We start from the raw sequence: 19,188 nt of genomic DNA, 5'->3' as shown, positions 1-19,188 counted from the left end.
GAATTGGGAATGTCCAATATCTTTGTCTTGATACATAAAATATCTGTATGGTAAAGATTGCTATGATTAAATATCTATGTCTAGAATCATTCTGTTAGCTAAAAGTTTTTCTAACGCTTATGAAGGGTTGACGATTCATTGAAAGAGGCCTCTCAATGTTTCTGATGAGGCAATGATGATGCTTGTCACTAGGCATTTGGTGTTGAATAGGACCAAATGAGACTGGGGCTGGAAATCAGTGCTTTTAAAGATGGTTTTGTTTGATTGCCACATAATTGATCAGGTGTTGAGTGAGAAGGCACCACTTGGCTCTCATGAGAATAGGAGATAAATATTCATCCAGAACGTTAGGTTTAGGGGTGGTGACCGTCTCTGCAGTGCACACCTATCTCATGCCAGAAAGGGCTACAAGATTCTTTTATGCTGTGGTAATCAGCTTCTCCATTGAAGGCCCCATTCAAAAGACGCAAATGTGCAAATCACGGGAGTTTAAGCAGAAAAAAATGAATGTAAACCCCAAGGCCCTACAGTTACGAGGATAATGACTTTCATTATGGTTATTCTACATGAATCTGCCTCCAGCACTGTGAGTAACAGCATTTTCCTCTGGGGTCAGCAAGCCTGGGGTTTCCATGGGGACCTGACTGCTCTGCCTGTATGGAAACCCCGCTCCATCAGAGGACGGCCAAGTTTTGGTTTTGACAGGATGAGCAGTAACACCCAAGGAGATGCAGGCTTTTCAAAGAACAGAAGCCCCAGTAGGGTCCCAGTTGGAGGTTTTCTCCATTGTCCTGCATGCTGTTGAACGAGGAGGTGCGTGGCTTCAACCTTTGCGTTGCATTTTGACAGCAAACCAAGCGACTGTTTGTCCTCTCTGGGGAGATGGCAGCCGTGTTCATCTGGTGTCTATTCTATGGGGAAACAGACACTTTGTTTCCTGAGAGTACAAATTAGTATCATTTCTTGACAGCAAATTTCCAAACTGTAACAAAATTAAAATGTACATCCATTTTGAATGCAGCTATTCCACTTTTAGGAATTTGTTTTAGATGTATATTCACACATGGAAACAATCACACGGGCATGCAAATATTTATTGCAGCCCTGATTGAAATATTAGAAGTGTGAAGCTAATTGTTAAACAGTAGGAGCTGGTTGTATAAAATCAGTTCATCCACACTTTGGAATACTATATAACTATATACATATTTTTAAATGAGGTAGATCTGTATGTATGAAATGGAATGATCTCCAAAGTACATTGTTTGTTAAAAAAAAACACTGTATTGTGTTCCATCATTTATACTTTTACAATGTGAATATTTGCAGTTTTGTGTGTGCGTGTATATATGTATACATATATACATATATAGAGGAGAGAGACAGAGAGAGAGAGAAATGGAGAGAGAATATCTCTAGCAGGACACCCCAAAACCCAGGGAAGCTCCGTGGGATCAGAAGAAGAAGGAAGATTCGCAAGTGGCTGTGTGCCAGAGAGAAGTTGAGCTACATGCGGTTGCGACCGAGTCCAATGTTGATCGCTTCTTGGGGACATCAGGGCCTGCTCTAACCCTGCAGGGTCATGCCAAACTGAGGCAAGTTGGGCCAGCTTCTGTATTCACACATCAGCCAGTCATGGGCCATGTGCTTTCCTAAAAAGGGCAATCCTCCTCACTCAAGGGCTATTTCCAGTGACAGATAAGCTCTGAGCCTTGCAGACGGTCCTAGCAGCTGCAGTATGGACACAGAGGATTTGATGGAGGGGAACTGTGGGAACGCCACAGCAGCTGCTACCTGTAGTCTGCTTCCCTGTTGTGATTATTTAACTTCGGGGACATGTGCCTTGTCTCTCTTATTTATAGGTATGCTACTTTCTTATGCTACTTTGCTTTTCTGCTGAGTCTAGCAGAGAAATGGACAGGATTAAAAAGCAAAAGTCAGTACGTGAAGGATGAGAAGCTTGGCACCATAATGCAGTTTTTGATTCCAGCCCCAGTTCTGTTTGCACTTAGCTGTGTGACCTGAGTCAAAACCGTCAACCTCTCTGACCTTCAGCACTCTCATTCAAAAAACAAAGAGGGTGCTGCAGGGGCCTTTGAAAACAGTATGCTGAGAATAGATAGGGCTCAAGGACAGTATCTCCAATTGAACTTTTAATGAACTCCCGTAGGCGCCAAGAAGGCAGGCAGATAAGGAAGAGCATAGAAACAAAGAACTGAGTAGAAGGTTACATCTGGGAAAAGAAAGTTTGTTTTGCATTGCATTCTTTCTGCTGACGTGGGGTTTATGGAGTATAAATAAAGTGAGGCGGAGGCTCTGAGCGCGGCCGCCATGTTCTCTGTGTGTCTTTGTCTTTTGTGTGTTCTTTCATTCTCCACCACTCCCGGCACGGACCCCAACAAGTGGCTCAGCGAGCAGGGTCAGCACGGGTGAGTAGGGGAGATCAAGAAGGGGAACCCCCTAGGGGCGGGTAAGGCCCGGATATTGTTAAGGGGAACCTTCTTAAGCTTTCATTATGGGAATTCCATCTCTCTGGCCTCAGAATATTTACGGCTGTTTCAAGGACTGTTGCTGTCTATAGGAGTAGAAGTGAAAGAAAAAGACTTTGAAGTGATTGTTTGCCCATGTTGAACAACATCGTTACTGGTTTCAGTATCAGACTAAAGTGCAGCTGAATCGCAGAGAATGGTTACAGGTAGTAAAAGCTCTGCTTAGAGCTCTCCAGTTAGGGGATATTACGCCTCTAAAATTGTGGACCTTGTGTAACTCTATCACTCAGACATTAGAGTTACTTGAGACTGATTCAGAGTGTGGTGATGTAGCCACAGGAGGAAAGGTATCTGAGGATTTGGAAAAAAAAATAAATCTGAAATGGAGCGCATTTGTGCCAGGATAACAGAGGATGGGGGGGATAGCAAAAGGGGGAGAAGAGAAAAAGCCAGCTTTTCCTTCTTCTAAGGGAAATTCTGACATACAGTGTATTATGGAAATACTTCAACAAATATTACAGATATATTCTTCTAATTCACCTTTGCGAGCTTTCCCCGTTTCTTTTCCTTCTGCCCTGTTAAAAAAGGATTTTCCAGAGCCTCCAGCCCCCCGGCTTCCTTATCTTTACCTTTGTTTGGCAAAGTTGAAGCCCTGTTCACATCAGACATACTTTAAATTTATACTAAACACCTGTTTAATATGTCAAAACCAGTATATATGTATATCTTATTGTTTATTAAAATATTGTGAGTATTTCAATAGTCAATAAATAAGCACATTAATATTAACTATTAATATTAATATAGTATTAATAACCCCAGCTAGGAAATTGTTATGTTATAGGGGTGCATAGGTTCCACCAATTTACACTCCAAACAGAAGTTGAGTATTCAAGTTACTTAACACATTAACTACCTCTTGATATTTTCTGTGTTTTTAAATTTTAACCATTGTATTATGTATGTAATGATTCTCAATTTGGTATTAATATACATATTTCCTAGTGAGTAATGATGTTAGACATATAGGTTTATTGTCATTTCTTTGTTCTACTACTTTTGGTTGGGTTATTTGCCTTTTCTTATTAATATGTTGGGATTCTTTATATTTGGGGATATGAGTATTATTATATATTATATATACTTTTAATTAAAAAAAAAATTTTAAGAAGCTGGATCTGTTTCTAATTATTTGTACTTCTTTTACTCCTAATGCTCAGTTTTCAAATGGTGGCAATAATGTCCAATTTAATGCCTTACAAATTAAATTTTTAAAAGAAATGAAAGCTGCCATTTCTAACTATAGACCCCTATCCTTGGTCTTCTTGATATTTTTTCATCAAAAAATTTGATGATTCCTATAGACTAAAAGACTTTGGGGAAGGCTTTTCTTGATCGTTCTCAGTGGTTATAATTGCACAGCTGGTAAATGGACAAGGCACATGTACAGGCTAAAAAAAATGTTATGTGTAATCCCCAGGACCCACTGAGAAACAACTCACAGACACAGGCCAATATACTACTCTTAATACTCAGACTGGTCTAAATAATATTGCCTTTACTCAAATCAAGACTTTGTTTTTAAGGGCCTAAAATAAGGTAGAAATAACAAAAAAATCTTCCCTTTCCTCTGTGAAGATTTTACAGGGCACAAATAAACCCTATCCAAATTTCGTAGCCCGTCTTCAGGATACTGTCTTAAAAATTTTAAGTACTGACTTTACTTCAAAAATTTTGTTACAAACATTGTCTTTTAAAAATACTTATACTGACTGTCAAAAATTGTTAAAATCGTTAAAAGCCAATGGGGCCAATTTAAATAAATATATTAAAACTTGTGTTAGTGTTGAAGGGACTATTTATAATACTCAATTATTTACTAAAACTTTGTCTAAAGCCTTAAAAAAAAATAACAAACAAGGTATTTACTTTCAGTGTGGTAAACCTAGACATTTCAAAAAAAAATGTCATAAAAATTAAACACTTTTATCCCTCGAGGCAGAAAACTGCCTTCAAAGATGTACAAATGTTGTAATAAAGGTCGACATTAAACAAATAAATGTCATTCCAAAACTAATAAAAGTGAAAATTTACTGTCTCCTCTCCTGGAAAACAAAAGTCGGGGCCCACAGGTTTGAGGCCCCAACAATTACAATACAAGTCTACTACAATATTCAGTAAACAATGGCCTACAACATTAAAAAATAAATTCAAGTCCTCCTTAAAAATCCCACACCTTACCCCAGTTTCTCAACTTTATATGACAACTAAACAAAACGCCGCTACTGACTTAACTATTACTCAGCCTTATACTTTGTCTCCTAATAAAAAAGTATATAAATTAACTATTAAAGTGTGTGGCCCTTTGCCAAAAAAAATGTAGGACTTTTGTTAGGTCAAAACAACAGTACTATATAAAAATTAATAATAATTTCAAAAATCATTAATCTTAATGTTACTAATAAAATTCTTATTATGGTACAGGTTCACAATTTATATGCCTAAAGACAAAAAAACGTATTCTCAATAGGGAGGGTTTGGTAACACACAAAAAAACTGTTTTTTAAATAACTTTAGTTTCTAATCAAAAGCCCTTATATTCATTACATATTAATAAAATAGTTTTTAAAAAGTTAATTAATATGAGGGTAAATATGTCTATTATTTGTTTAAATTAGTGGCCTATACAATAAAAAAAAAGATAAGTTTCAGTTATACTCACTGACTTGGGTACTACTTCTGTGGTTATCAAAACATAAAACCTTTAACCTATGTCGGTCCTAAAGGTCAACAAGGTCAAGTTTTTTTTATATTATTCCTATCAATATTAATCTTTGGAGACAAAATCTTTCATAACAATTTGGTACTTTTTTAAACATTCTTCATATTGCCTCAACTGTCAAAAATATAATGTTCAAAATGGACTATAAACCTTTAAACTCATAACCACTGTTCACCAGCCTCAAGTTTTATAATTAAAGTGTAAAACGACCACTCCTCTTTAGGTAAAACAGTGGCCATTATCTAAAAAAATACTTAAAATTTTAAAAAAATAAGTCAAAAAACAAATGGCCAAAAAAAATCTAAAGCCACGTACTTCTACATAAAATTCCCGTCTTTGTCTTGTTCTTAAAACTATAAATGTTTACATTCAACCAAAAAAATTTACAGCCCAGTCTTCCTAATCCTGCCCTTATCCCACAAAGTTAAAAATTAATGGTCATAAATCTCAAAAATTGTTTTTTCTCTATTCCATTACAACCTCAAAATTGTAAAAAGTTTACCTTTATTATTCCTAAATATAATAATAGACAACCTATTCAAAAATATCAACAAAAACTTCTTCCCCAGGGTGTACTTAATAGCCCTACTATATGTCAAAAATTCGTACATAAAACTTTAAATCCTGTAAACAATCAGTTTCTAACTGTGTTAATTTATCATTGTATGGATCTTCTCTGTCCCTGTTTTTAATAATTTTCAGCCACTTTCTCAATATCAATAAAAAGTTTTACCTCAAAGTATGTTAAATAGCCCTACCTTGTGTCAAAAATTTGTCCATAGGGCCTTGAATCCTGTTCAAAAACGTCATCCTTCTGTTTTTTTATATCATTATATGAATGACATTCTTTTTACTACATCCACCAAAAAAAAAACAACAAAATACTTTTGTATCATTACAAACTCAACTTTCTTTCTACTCACTTAATATTGCCACAAAAAAAATTTAACTAAATTTTCCTATTCAATATTTAGGTTATACCTTAAAAACACAAAATATTCGACCCCAAAAAATTCAAATTCGACATAATCATTTAAAAACATTAAATAATTTTCAAAAACTTCTAAAAAACATTAATTAAATACGTCCTGTTTTAAAAATACCAACATATCAGTTATAACATCTTTTTTCTATTCTAAAAGAAAACAGTCACTTGGACAACTCACGCCATTTAACTCTTTTAACTTTACAAAAACTCCAACTTGTTAAAAAACAACTTCAAAAGGCCCTTCCTTTTCTTTATTTCATACTTTACCTTCTCCCACAAAAATAATTCATCAAACTAGTCAACCACTAAAATAAATCTTTTTGTCCAATAAAATATCTAAATACTTAACTACTTATATCAATCGTTTAAACTAATCATCAAAGAACAACATCACTGTCAACAACTTTGGGAAAAAAATCCTTCCTTAATTATTCCTCAATTCACTCATAATCAAATCACTTATCTTCTTACAACTTCTAATTCTTGACAAGTTACTTACACTTCTTTTGTTGGACAATTTTCTACCCAATATCCTAAGTCTCCAATCTTTTCATTTTTTAGGCAACATTCTGTGTTGCCTTTCTCACCAATTTCTGTATTTCCTGTTCAAGGTCCTACCTTTTTTACTAACACTAGTAACAATAATAAGACTAAATATTAAAGTGTTCATCAATCTCAAGTTACAGTTTATCCTTATCCCTCGGTGCAACAGAAAAAACTGTTTACTATTCTCATGGTCTTACTTAATTTCCCTACTACTGGTTGTAACATTGTTAGTAATTCTCAATACGCCGTTTATGTTACTTCTTATATTTCTCAGGCCACTTTACCTCTTTGTACTACTTCTTCTCTTCAAAAACTCTTTTCCTTGTTATCTTCTACTTTGAGCCAACGTCAAACTCCTTTATTCATCACTCATCTTCGTTCTCATTCTCAATTTCCTGGACCATTAGTTCATGGTAATACTCAAATTAATTCGCTTTTAATCGGCCACCTACATACTACAAAACAAAACAAGCTCGTTCTCTTATTCGAGCTTGTCCTTCCTGTGCTCCTTTGAGCATTCCATCCTTCCATCCTGGGGTTAATCCATGAGATGTCCCTTCTTTCGGACGATTAAAGTATGTTCATCATACCATTAATACCTTTTCTCATTTTCAATGGGCCACTCCGTTGCCATCTAAAAAAACTAATTCTGTTATTACACATCTCTTGGTTTGTTTCGCCATCATAGACATTCCTCTCATACTTAAAACTAATAATGCCCCTATCTATGTCTCTCATAAATTACAAGTTTTCTTACAACAATACAATATTCAACATATCACCGGTATCCCGGACAACAATCAAGGTCAAGCCATCATTAAACACACAAATTTAACTTTAAAACTCAACTACTAAAACAAACAAACAAACAAAAGCCCCCCAAAAACCAAATTTTAAAGGTTCTTTTTACCTTAATTTTTTTAAATCAATAAAAACAATTACAAAATTCCACTGCCGTAACCCATCTTTCCTCACCTCCCTCGGTGATAGTCCCCACTAACAATTTAAAGGTTTGGTATCCTAATAAAAAAGGTAAGTATGTTCAAAAACAAGTTCTAAAACAAAAACGGGACACAAAAAGCAAACCTAAGTGGTTTCCTACAAAATAATTAAAACCCTGTTAAAAAAAAAAAACTAAATTCAACATACATTTCTTCCTTTGTTAAATGTGCCTCGGCGGGGGACTTATTTCTCTTAGTAAGACTTTGTATAAATATTGGACTTATATTCCCTTTCCGCCCTTATATCAAAAAGTCACCTAAAAAGAGACAAAAATTAAGGTTTTCACCAATAACATTACTTAAATGCCGTCCCCCTATATGGACAAAAACAACATAAAACAAAAAACAAAAATTATAATCAACACATACCAATTTAAAGTAAAAGGACTTCCAATATGTATAAAAAATAGTCCTCATTGTCTCCAAAAATCACATAAAGCCTGGGCTGTTCGCTATAATCATAGTCATATGACTACTAAAACTGTTATTATTGTAACTAAAAGCTTTTAATATAATCATACTATATATAGTAATAAAACTATTCCTAGTTCTTTACTTTTTTGTCCTATTCTAGAGGTTTCTCCTAATATTAAGATACTAAAGTGACAACAATGTCGGAAAACTAAACCCCAAATTTTATTAAAATACAATAAAATGTAAATAACTAATTAAAGTGTACACAATAATTTTCAAATAAAATTTAGTCACATACCTTTAAAATAACACTGAGTAAATAAAAGTATTACTACTAACAGTAATAAAACCTTAATACAACGTAAAAAAGGCCTAAAGTACAAACTCATCTTTAAAAGTTGTTAACTACAGAGAATGCCATTAACACTTTTGTGAAAAATATGTCCCTTAATCTTTCTAACCCAAATAACTCCTTTCATATTCAGTTATATCAAAATACCTCCCAATATATTATTACTTGTGTCCGTAAGCCCTACCTATTATTAACAAAAAATTTAACATGTAATAATAATACAAAAATTGTTAATTGTACAAATACGTGTACATTTTTGTCTTGCCTCAATCATTCTTGGTGGCATAACTTTACTAAAAATATTTATATCCTCAGGACTCATAAAAAAATTTGACTACCTGTTAATCTTACACAACCGTGGGGGGCATCACCTCTTAAAACTTATACTTGGACTTCTCTCCAACAAACCCGCCATGCCCTTAGACTTATAATTGCCTCAATGATGAGCCTTGTCACCATCGTCTCCACTACGGCCGTAACAGGACTCACTCTACATCGAAGTATACAAAATACTAAATTTGTACAACAATGACACAAACAATCTCACCGGTTATGACTTCAACAACAAAACATTGACTCTCAACTTACTAAAAAATTGGACAACATAAAACAAACATTAACATGGCTTAAAAATCAGCTCACTGTACTCAGCACTCAAATGACATTACAATGTAATTAAAACTCCACTCAATTTTGTGTAACGCCTATGCCTTTTAACATCTCTCAAAATTAAACCGTAATCCAAAAATTATTAGTAGGCCATAAAAATATTAGTTTGAACATCCAAAAACTCACTCAAAACATTTCCAAAACATTTCGACAACAATTACATATGTTGTCTAAAACCGTAACCCTACAAAAACCGGGTCAACGCCTTACTGCCTTTAACCCATAAACCCAAATAAAAACATAAATTTCTACAATCTCTAAAAGTATATTACTTTGGGCACTTAAATTGGGTCTACTTCTTTTAGTAATTCAATACTCCCTCCGTCGCCTCCAAAAACAAAAAAAACCACAAAAACAAATATGGACTACCTTTTTAAAATTAAGACAAAACAAAAACAAAAAGGAAAAAATGCAGGGGCCTTTGAAAACAGTATGCTGAGAATAGATAGGGCTCAAGGACAGTATCTCCAATTAAACTTTTAATGAACTCCCGTAGGCGCCAAGAAGGCGGGCAGATAAGGAAGAGCATAGAAACAAGGAACTGAGTAGAAGGTTACATCTGAGAAAAGAAAGTTTGTTTTACATTACATTCTTTCTACTGACGTGGGGTTTATAAAGTATAAATAAAATGAGACAAAGACTCTGAACACGGCCGCCATGTTCTCTATGTGTCTTTGTCTTTTGTGTGTTCTTTCATTCTCCACCACCCCCGACACGGACCCCAACAGGTGCACTGATTCACTGCCCTGTTCTCACCGGTGTGGCTTTTCTGCAACTCACTATAACAGCGTTTCATTCTGGAGCAGCATGACGGACATCTATTGTGTTTTCTAAATGATATTGACAAACTTCTGCCCAAATAAATTAAAAATCCTAACTCAAGTGAGCCATTTGCCAGAGCAACAGTCAGTTTTTAGAGAATGGGCTGTAAATTTGGGGGTTATTTTAGCCCATTCAGGGTGCTATAACAAAATATTACAGATTGGGTGATTTAAACAACAGACATTGATTTCTTACTATTCTGGGTGAGAAGTCCAAGATCAAGGCACTAGCAGAAAAAAAATCTCACATCAGAAAAGCAGAATTAATTCAATAACACCATCTAACATGCAATGTTCAATATATTTTGATTGTCCCCAAATGTTCTCTAAAACTGTCTTCTTCCTTCCTTCCATCTTTCCTTCCTTCTTTTTGTTTCTTCTTCCTTTCTCCAGGATTCAGTAAAGGTACATAGATTGCATTTCACTTTTTAATTTTTGTACCCCCCTCATTAAATACTGTCATGATTCCAGAACAGATGTACTTTCTGCATTCAGCTATCTTCCCGTTATTCAACTCAAACATTCAGGCCAAACGTTTCCAATAAGACCACTGCATGGGTGGCTTGTATGCCTCCCACTGTGTCCTCTCAGGAGGCACAGTATGCCAGGCCATCCTGTTACGGGCAGCTCTAAGACTTGACCATTTGGTTCAAATTGTTACATCATCTCTCTCTATTATAAAGACACATTTTCTCCTTCACAATGACTAAGTAATCTGAGGGCCAGGCATGGTGGCTGTTGTCTGTAATCCTAGCACTTTGGGAGGCTGAGGTGGGCAGATCACCTGAGATTAGGAGTTCAAGCCCAGCCTGGCCAACCTGCTGAAACTTCATCTCTACTTAAAATACAAAATTAGCCGAGCCTGGGGGCATGTGCCGGTAATCCCAGCTATTTGGGAGGCTGAGGCAGGAGAATTGCTTGAACCTGGGAGGTAGAGTTTGCAGTGGGCCGAGGTCACACCATTACACTCCAGCCTGGATGAAAAGAGCAAAACTCAGTTAAAAAAAAAAAAAAAAAAGACAGTGATCCGAGGGCTTTCGCAGGATGCAGGACTTTCAACTCTAAAACCATCAAGGCCCTGGGCAAATTGAGACAGCTGATCACCCTACATGCAATCTCAATATCACCTATACCAGGCCCTAAAATGCTACAAATGTTCTTCCCTGTATTTCCCCTTCTGAGACTCTATCAAGATGGTGTCCTTTACTGCAGTAGATCTTATAAATATTGCTTTACTTGATCTGCAGGTTGCTCAGATGGTCTCTTTGGAGATTATACGCATGCTGCTATGGAGTCATGGATATTTTTAAATTAATATGTTAAAATATGTTCCCTTCATTATTTACCTTGTTAATCAAATCATCCCAAATTTGGTCAGTGGGAGCTCCTTCAAGCTAGCTGTCCTGTCCTTCTGATACGATCATATTTACCTGATAGGGCCTCCTTTTTCTCTGGCTCAGCAAGATGTTCCAGTCTCACGTGGTCTTGACCATTTCTTCAAGGAAGAAGTCCCCTCCTTTTATAAAACTCTGGCTTGAAAACCCCTGGATTAGCGGGAGATGAAAGAATGGGGTAACCAAGTTATTTCCTAAAGTGTTTTCACCATGTGGAAGTGCAGGGATAAGCTGAGGGCTCACCATGCGAGAGAGAGAGAGAGAGAAAGAGAGAGAGAGAGAGAGAGAGAGAGAGACAGAACAAGCTTGTGGACATGCAATGACAGGACCTCCAAGCTCCTGGGTCAGACAGCTGTGCTCAAATCCCGACCCCGTGACCTTCAGTAAGTGCCATAACTTCTTTGTGCCTCAATCTCCTTATCTGGGAAAACTGTAGTGCAGCTGAAAGCACAGGGTCTCAAAGAACCTGAGCTGCTCTCATCAGCAAGTCCAACAATGGATGCTGACCAAGCACGCTTTACACATTGGGTGCCACATAGATGGTCGAGAAGCAGATGGAAAACAGGAGGCTCCAGAGAGGAAAAGAGGAGACAAAACTTGGCACGGCAGATGTAGGAAAGGGATGAAAATTAGGAGACCAGTTCTTAGTCTTGGTTCTGTCCTGGGCAAATCACTTCATCTTGCTGGGCAACAGCAGTATGTGGAAAATGAATGCATCTCTAGACCCAGAACTGTGCTGCTCAAACTTTGATGTGCATATGACTCAGATGGTGATCTAATTAAAATACAGATTCTGATTTTGTGGGTCTGGATGGGGGCCTGAAATTCTGCACATCTAATGAGCTCTCTGATGAGGCTGACACTGTTGCTCCATGGACACACACTGAATGGAATTCAGATCAGAGGTTGGTGAACTTTTTTCTGTTTAGGGCTAGACAATCAATATTTCAGCCTTTGCAAGCCATGCAGTCTTTGTCACAACTACTCCACTCTGCTGTTGTGGCACAAAAATAGCCATAGATGATATGTAAATGAGTTTGTAAAATAAAACGTCATTTACAAAAACAAGCATGAAGTCAGATTTGGCCCATCGGTTATAGATTATCGACCACTGTTATAGTCGATATCTAGTATTCCTTCCAGTTTTGCTGTTCCTTAACTCATATTCAACAAGTCCTTAACTGAGCACCTGCTCCACATCGCAGTCTGTGTATCATGTGCTTTTCCACACGGGACTCTGCTACCCTCAGAATCACCTGTAAAACTCTATCGCACACTCATTTTACTAAGGAGGAGACTTGTTCAAGATCTCAGAGCATGGAAGGGACTACTGTTGTGATTAGAACCCAGGTTTCCTGATCGCAGGCCTGGTGTTTCTTTGTTCTTTTCAACAAATCAAATAATCAAATGAAGATTGTTCTTTAAACACACACACACACACACACACACACACACTCTCTCTCTCTCTCTCTCTCTCTCTCTCTCTCTCTCTCCCCCTCTCCCCCTCTCTCTCTGGTGGGGTTCTGCCAAAAAAAAAGAGGACAAGTGATTGTTCACCAGATTGCTGTGTTGGGCAAGTTTGTCCCTTTTAGCCACATGTCCGAGGTAGGATTTTGACAATTTGAGAATTTTAAAGGAATAAAAGGTATAAAACAGATAGAAACTATCCTAGGTCAAAGCAGGTCATTTCACAAGCACAGGAAAATGTGACCCCATGATTACCTTCTTCTCTTTGCATCCCAGTTTCCTTCTGAGCTTTATCAAGTTCAATCTCCAAATGCCACGGGAGTCACAATGTAAAGGAGGCAGCAGCCCCATGACCAAGGGAGGGGAAGAGGCGTGAGCAACTGGGAGGGCCGGAGGGATGCAGGTCCCTGACTGTTGCCCCTTGCTCAAATGCCACCTGTTTGTTCCTGCCATGGGAGCTGTGAGGAGAGGAAGGTACAGAGAGTGCTGGGCAGAGAGTCCGAGGAAGGCCTGGCTTTGAGATGCATGAAACAATCACCCAACCTCTCAGAGGTCGCACACCAGCAGCCCCCAGGTGGAAACTGACTCGCACACAGGTGGATTTGCTTTGGGCTGCATGCAGAGTGTTTTAAATCATTTCAACTTGTTGTCAAATATAATCTTCCTGTCTTGCCTTTTATAACTCATCCAGATGATGGATGCAGCCACAACAAGTGACACTTTGCACAGGACAACCGTGGGCCCCAGCAGAGGACCAGCAGCCCCGATGCATGGTGAGCAATCCCCGTGCCTCGCTCAGGTACAGCTCCCACCTGTTCCTATGGGGTACTTGAGTTTGTGATCTCTGCTAGACCGGCCTATTTCTTCATCTATAGAGTGTGGTGAGCGTCCACCCCAACTACCTCATTAATTCAGTCAGCAAACAAGTGGCCACTGCCTGGCTCAGTCTGTTCCACAGAGGAGCAGGGAGGAATAAGAAGGGGGATGTGGCAGTCCTCGTGGGATGGACTGCCCCATGGCGACAGCCCGGTGAACAAGTCAGGCATTCTGGCTGCCACAAGAGGCCCATGCATAGAGCACAGTGTAGACACAAAGCAGGAGGAGAGAGTCTACAGGGAGCAGGGTTGGCCAGAAAAGGTTGTGTCTTGAAGACAGAGGCTCTCCTGGTTAAGGAGCCGCAGTGGGGGCAGAGTGGGAGGAGAGGAGGCAGGGAGTTCTCAGCCACGGGATCACCTGGGTTGCAGAGACAGAGGCCAGGATAGCAGCCAGATGTACTAGGGAAAGCACAAACAGTCCTGTGGCTAGTTGCAGGGTGTGAGTAAGACTGTGGGGTGGAGGCAGAGAAGGCAGGAGGCTCACAGGTAGCCCAGCAGGGCTGAGGATGGAAGGCCTTAAATGTCCTGCTAAGAAGCATGACCTAGTCCCAAGGGCCATCGGGAGTTCTGGGAGGGTTTTGTACCGGGGAGTGCAGGGATGGAGTTCAGGCTGTAGGAAGATCTCTCTGTCGCAGTGGAGGGTAGATAGATGAGGAGGAAAAACAGGGCAGAAGACCAGTTAGGAGGCAACTGGATAAATCTAGGTGAGAAGTCAAGGAAGACAAGATTGGGACAATGATGGAAATTCAGGGACAGGACTAGGATGAGACAAATGAAGAACCCAAGATGCAAAATTTAAGGAAGTGCTGGCTCTCAGAGACACACAAGTGCAGGGGTGGGCACCTGAGACTAAGCACCCCCTTAAAGCTTGCTTTCAGGGGTCTCTTGCTTGCCTCATCCCAGGACTGGCCCCGGATTAGTGGTGTGGAAGAATATGTAACTGTTGAAGCCCTATTTTCCAAAGGAAATAGGTATCCTGCTCCTTGGTATCCTGCTCAACATGACTGACTTGCTTCTTTCACTCCAGGACTTAGGGACTTGGGTTCAAATCCTGACTCTCAAACTCATGGTCTCTCAGAGTTTTCCTCCTCAGTTGCCCACATATGTAAAATGGACCCAGAGTTTTCCAATGTCAGGGATGCTCTAAGTTCAGAGGATGTGGAAGCCCAGGGCCGTGGCCACAGCAGACAGCCCCTGGTGACCTCTGTCTTTGCCAGCATTTATTTGTTTTGAAAGACCCCAAGGCCAATAGATCCTCTTTCCTGATCCACTAAGCTATGATGGCAGCGCCTGTAGCTCTCCTATTCTTTTCCTTCCCCAAGGGTTTGCCTCAGCTGTCCTATTAAATATGGAAAACATCTGTGTTTGAGGTTTTGTTTTTTTTTTTTTTTAGCAAGAATCCCCACATCTGGAAAATATTGGTCAAGAGTCTAATTAAGTATGTCAATGACAAATTGTTCTCACAGGAAGTATTTAGGGCTAGTGAATAATTGGGATTTAATGCCCTTGGCCTTTGTCCTTGCCTGCTTGTTTACTTATCCTAGCAGAGGTCGGGGAGGCAAGGCTCCCACCCCCACCCAGCCCCAGTCCCAAAAATCCTTGGCCAGGCTGCCGCAGAAAAGCCAGACCCACAGATGCAAGCAGCTGCCCTCAAGTGAGGAAGCAAGGGTGGAAGCTGTGTCTCTTAAAGCTACACAATGCCCCCTTCTTACCAGAATCTCTGTCTCTTCCACTCAGGGCTAACGTTTCCTGCCAGGTCTACCTGCTGTTTGAAGGAGATTATTTCCTTTCTTTAACTTGGACTTTTTTCTTTCACCCTTCAGAGGGCCTCAGCCCTCAGGGAAAATTGATTCTCTTCCCTTCCCCAGCTCCCAGCAGGATCTTCCCAACTAAATAATGAAGTTTAATGGACTTTCACACAAACACAAAGCTCTCTCCCTGCCCATGGGAGGACATTTCTCATTAATGAAGGGCTTAAAAAGATGTTCTCATCCCCATGAAGCTTCAGGAACACCCTGCATCTCCTCATCCTTGACTCCCTTGGCCATCCTAACCCAAGATGACTCTGACAGGAGAAACCACTGTGGACAGCAACTGCAGGCCTCACACCAGCTTCATCAACCAGAAGGCAGATGGCCAAACAAGGGCAGAAACAGAAAACGTTAGAAACGTATGTTGTTCAATGCGAGTTCTGAGCTGGAGACACTGAAATTGTTCTTTCAGGTGCCTTTACATCCATCCTCTCTTGTCCTTTTTTTTCTCCATGTCTCCACTCCAACAGCAGGTCCCAGCTGCTCTGTCTCAGAAACAGTCTCCAAATTTATCCTCTTCCTCCCATTCCCATGGCCAACACCCAGTCCAAGCCATCACCCTCTCTTGCATGGACGATGGCCATGACCTCCCTGTGGCCTCCAGCCTTCCCAGTTTTCCCCCTTCAGTCCATTCTCCTCGTGTAGCCAAATGCTGTACAAATATGGGAGCCAAATTGTGTTGTATTGTAACCATCACGGGTTTGTTGCCCAATGCACAGCAAGTCAATATAATGAGACACAGAGGTTGCATCAGAGACAGAGGTTAAAAATCACAGGGCAGCCAAACAAGGAGATAGGAGGAAACCTCAAATCTGTCTCCCGAGGGGTCTGCGGGTAGGAATTTTAAGGGGTTCGGAGTGGGCCGAGGTGTGGGGATCTTCGATTAGTTGAAGAGTGCCAGGTGAATTCATGTAACAGGGAGCTAAAGAAACTGCCTTCTTGCGCTGATTTGGTTCCTGTGCGGGGGTCTTTAAATTGGTTGGCATTAGCTCTTCCACTGCAATTTAGAGTCTGAAGAGCATCTTAAGCAAATCTTAAAGAAAAAGCCTTATGATTCTAACATCAGAAATCCTATCTACAGGAACAATAGGGGTGCAAATGGTCAGTACCTGGTGCTGTGTGACTTTCGGTTACAAGGAAGTAGGCCAAAGGGCAGTCTGATTAGCACTTAATTATAAATGTATTTCTGACCAGAGCCTGGCATATAATTCTTGTGAGCCCTGTGAGGACAGTTTCAGGGTTCCTGCCCTCCGGCAGCTCCCATCGCGATGAGGATGCATCCCAGGCCCCTCGCAAGGTCTAGGGCCTGCCCCACCTGGCCACTGCCCCACAGACATATGCCACACCTTGGTGTCTTCCTCGTGTTTCTTACCATGATGTAAAATCACTTTCATGGGTTATTTGCATGTTGTCTGTAAATTTGATTAGATCATAAACTCCATGAGAGTAGCCTGTTGCTCTTGTCAGAATGAGGCAAGAAAGGTGCCTTGAGCACAGCATTTAAGGAGGCACTGACTCTCAACCTCAGATTCTCTATCACACAGCCCAGAGACGGAGTACCTCCCAAAATTGTGTGCCCTAGGTACCCCACTTGCCTCTCAGCCCTATTCCCAGGGCCATATTCCCAGTGCTAATAAATATTTTGGGGATGAATGAATTCTGATGTTGTCAAGGTCAAGGGTGCAAAATTCACCCAAGTTCCCCAAGTCCTGTCCAATACACCCAGAGCATCCTCCAGTCTCCAACCCCACTGCCATTGACAGTCTCAGATCATCATCTTCCCCTGGGCGGCTGCTACACTTCCTGACCCCTCATCCTCCCAGGCCTGACTGCTCCTCAGTCTGCCACATGGCACCTTGCCTGGTTCTCCAGGCTTATCCCTCCTCAGCCAGTCCTCCCTATAGTGCCATGCCACCGTTGTATCCCCTCTTACAGACTTCTGTCAAAGTGATCAAATCTGTCCAAAATGTAGATCTCATCCTGTCATGCTTCTGCATCTCCCACTGCCTGTGCATAGAGTCCAGGCTCCTTGGATCAGCATTGAAGGCTCTGTGGGATCTGAGTCCTGTTCATTTGTTTGACTTCATCTCTCTTCCCATCTTGCCCTAACTCCAAGTTTCAGCCTCTCCACCCTTCTTCCAGCTCTGGGTCTCTGCATGACTGCCACCTTGCCTGGGATTCCCTCCCCTGGGGAATACCTAGCTATTCTTGAGGACCTTGTTGTGAAGTCTTCCTGGTTAACATTAGTTTCCTTGCTCTGGCCTCCCTCATTGTTTTAGTCCATTTGGGCTGTGATACCAAAATACCATAAACTGGGTACTTGCAAACAACAGAAATTTATTTCTCCCAGTTCTAGTGGCTGGGAATTCCAACATCAAGGTGCAGGCAGATTCAATGTCTGGTGATGGCCTGCTTTCTGCTTCATAGTGTCTTGCCACTGTTTCCTCACATGGTGGAAGAAACTGAAGCTCTCTGGGGCCTCTTTGATAAGGGCTGTAATGCCAGTCATGAGGGCTCCTCCCTCATGTCCTGATCACCTCCCAAAGGCCCCACCTCCTATCCCATCACATTGGGGGTTAGGTTTCAACATACAGATTTTGAGGGACACACATTCAGTCTGTAGCACTTGTAATGAACAATTCTTTAGAGTCTTGGGTTTGAAGGATAGCCGTGGGGCATTTTATGCAAACACTTTCAGCTAACAATATGGTCCCAACCAAGTGGTTTGCAAAGCACTTTGCCAATGTTTGCCTCCTTCAATAACTTAGCTATTCCCTCCTCGCTGAGACTGAGAGAGAAAGTAATTTACAAGCGTTCGTATAAGAAATGTACACATTAGAACCCAAAGCCACTGCTGTTTTGCTCTTACAAGGAGTACCCCCTCTTCTTCCTGCAGAGAAGCTTCCAAAAGTGTCAGAGGAGCAAGTGGCACACAATGACAATGGGCAGAAGCAGTCTTTTTAGGGACACTGACTTGGTTCAGGAGGGAAAGCTTGACCTTTGCCCTTCTCCTGATCGTGATGATGCCGACAGGGTTAGAAGCCAGTTTGGCCCCATGCCTTGCCTCCCTTTTTAACACAGAGCAGGCCTCAAGCTCAGCACTTGTTCTGGGTAACAGTGTGTGGCTTGAATTTAATCATCTTGCTTTGTTTTTATGCTGTTGTTTTTTTCTGCTACATTTAACTTGTGGCCGGTAATGCAGCTTCTTTCCATTTAGAGAAGTAAATCCATATTTTTAAATACATTTTTTTGAGCTGGAGTTTCACTCTCGTCACCTAAGGTGGAGTGCAATGGCATGATCTTGGCTCACTGCAACCTCCACTTCCCGGGTTCAAGCGATTCTCCTGCCTCAACCTCTTGAGTAGCTGGGATTACAGGCACCCGCCACTACCCCCAGCTAATTTTTGTATTTTTAGTACAGATGGGGTTTAGCCATGTTGGCCAAGCTGGTCTCGAACTCTTGACCTCAGGTGATCCACCCATCTGGGCCTCCCAAAGTGCTGGGATTACAGGCATGAACCACTGCACCTGACCCTTAAAATACATTTTTAAAGAAAAAAAAAAAGAGTCAATTTAAAG

General features: G+C 40.5%; 1 long non-coding RNA gene across 19 annotated transcripts in view; it reads left to right on the top strand.

Moving 5' to 3' along the window:
- Window positions 1-2,344: 2,344 nt before the first annotated feature.
- Window positions 2,345-19,188, top strand: part of LOC135971475 (uncharacterized) — an 88,019-nt gene continuing 71,175 nt past the window's right edge. For 9 of the 19 annotated variants that reach the window (XR_012414353.1, XR_010587723.2, XR_012414359.1 and 6 more), the window contains exons 1-2: window positions 2,345-2,429; window positions 13,615-13,722. This is a non-coding gene — a long non-coding RNA (uncharacterized lncRNA). Of the gene's footprint in view, window positions 2,430-13,614; window positions 13,723-15,535; window positions 17,937-19,188 lie in introns of those variants that run through there. The other 10 variants (XR_012414364.1, XR_012414363.1, XR_010587724.2 and 7 more) reach the window with 4 other exon arrangements.

Source organism: Macaca fascicularis, chromosome 6 (genome assembly GCF_037993035.2).
Source record: "Macaca fascicularis isolate 582-1 chromosome 6, T2T-MFA8v1.1".
In the NCBI taxonomy this organism is placed as follows: Eukaryota; Metazoa; Chordata; class Mammalia; order Primates; family Cercopithecidae; genus Macaca; species Macaca fascicularis.
Note: the sequence above shows the minus strand (reverse complement) of the source record. Positions and strands in the feature narration are given on the sequence as shown.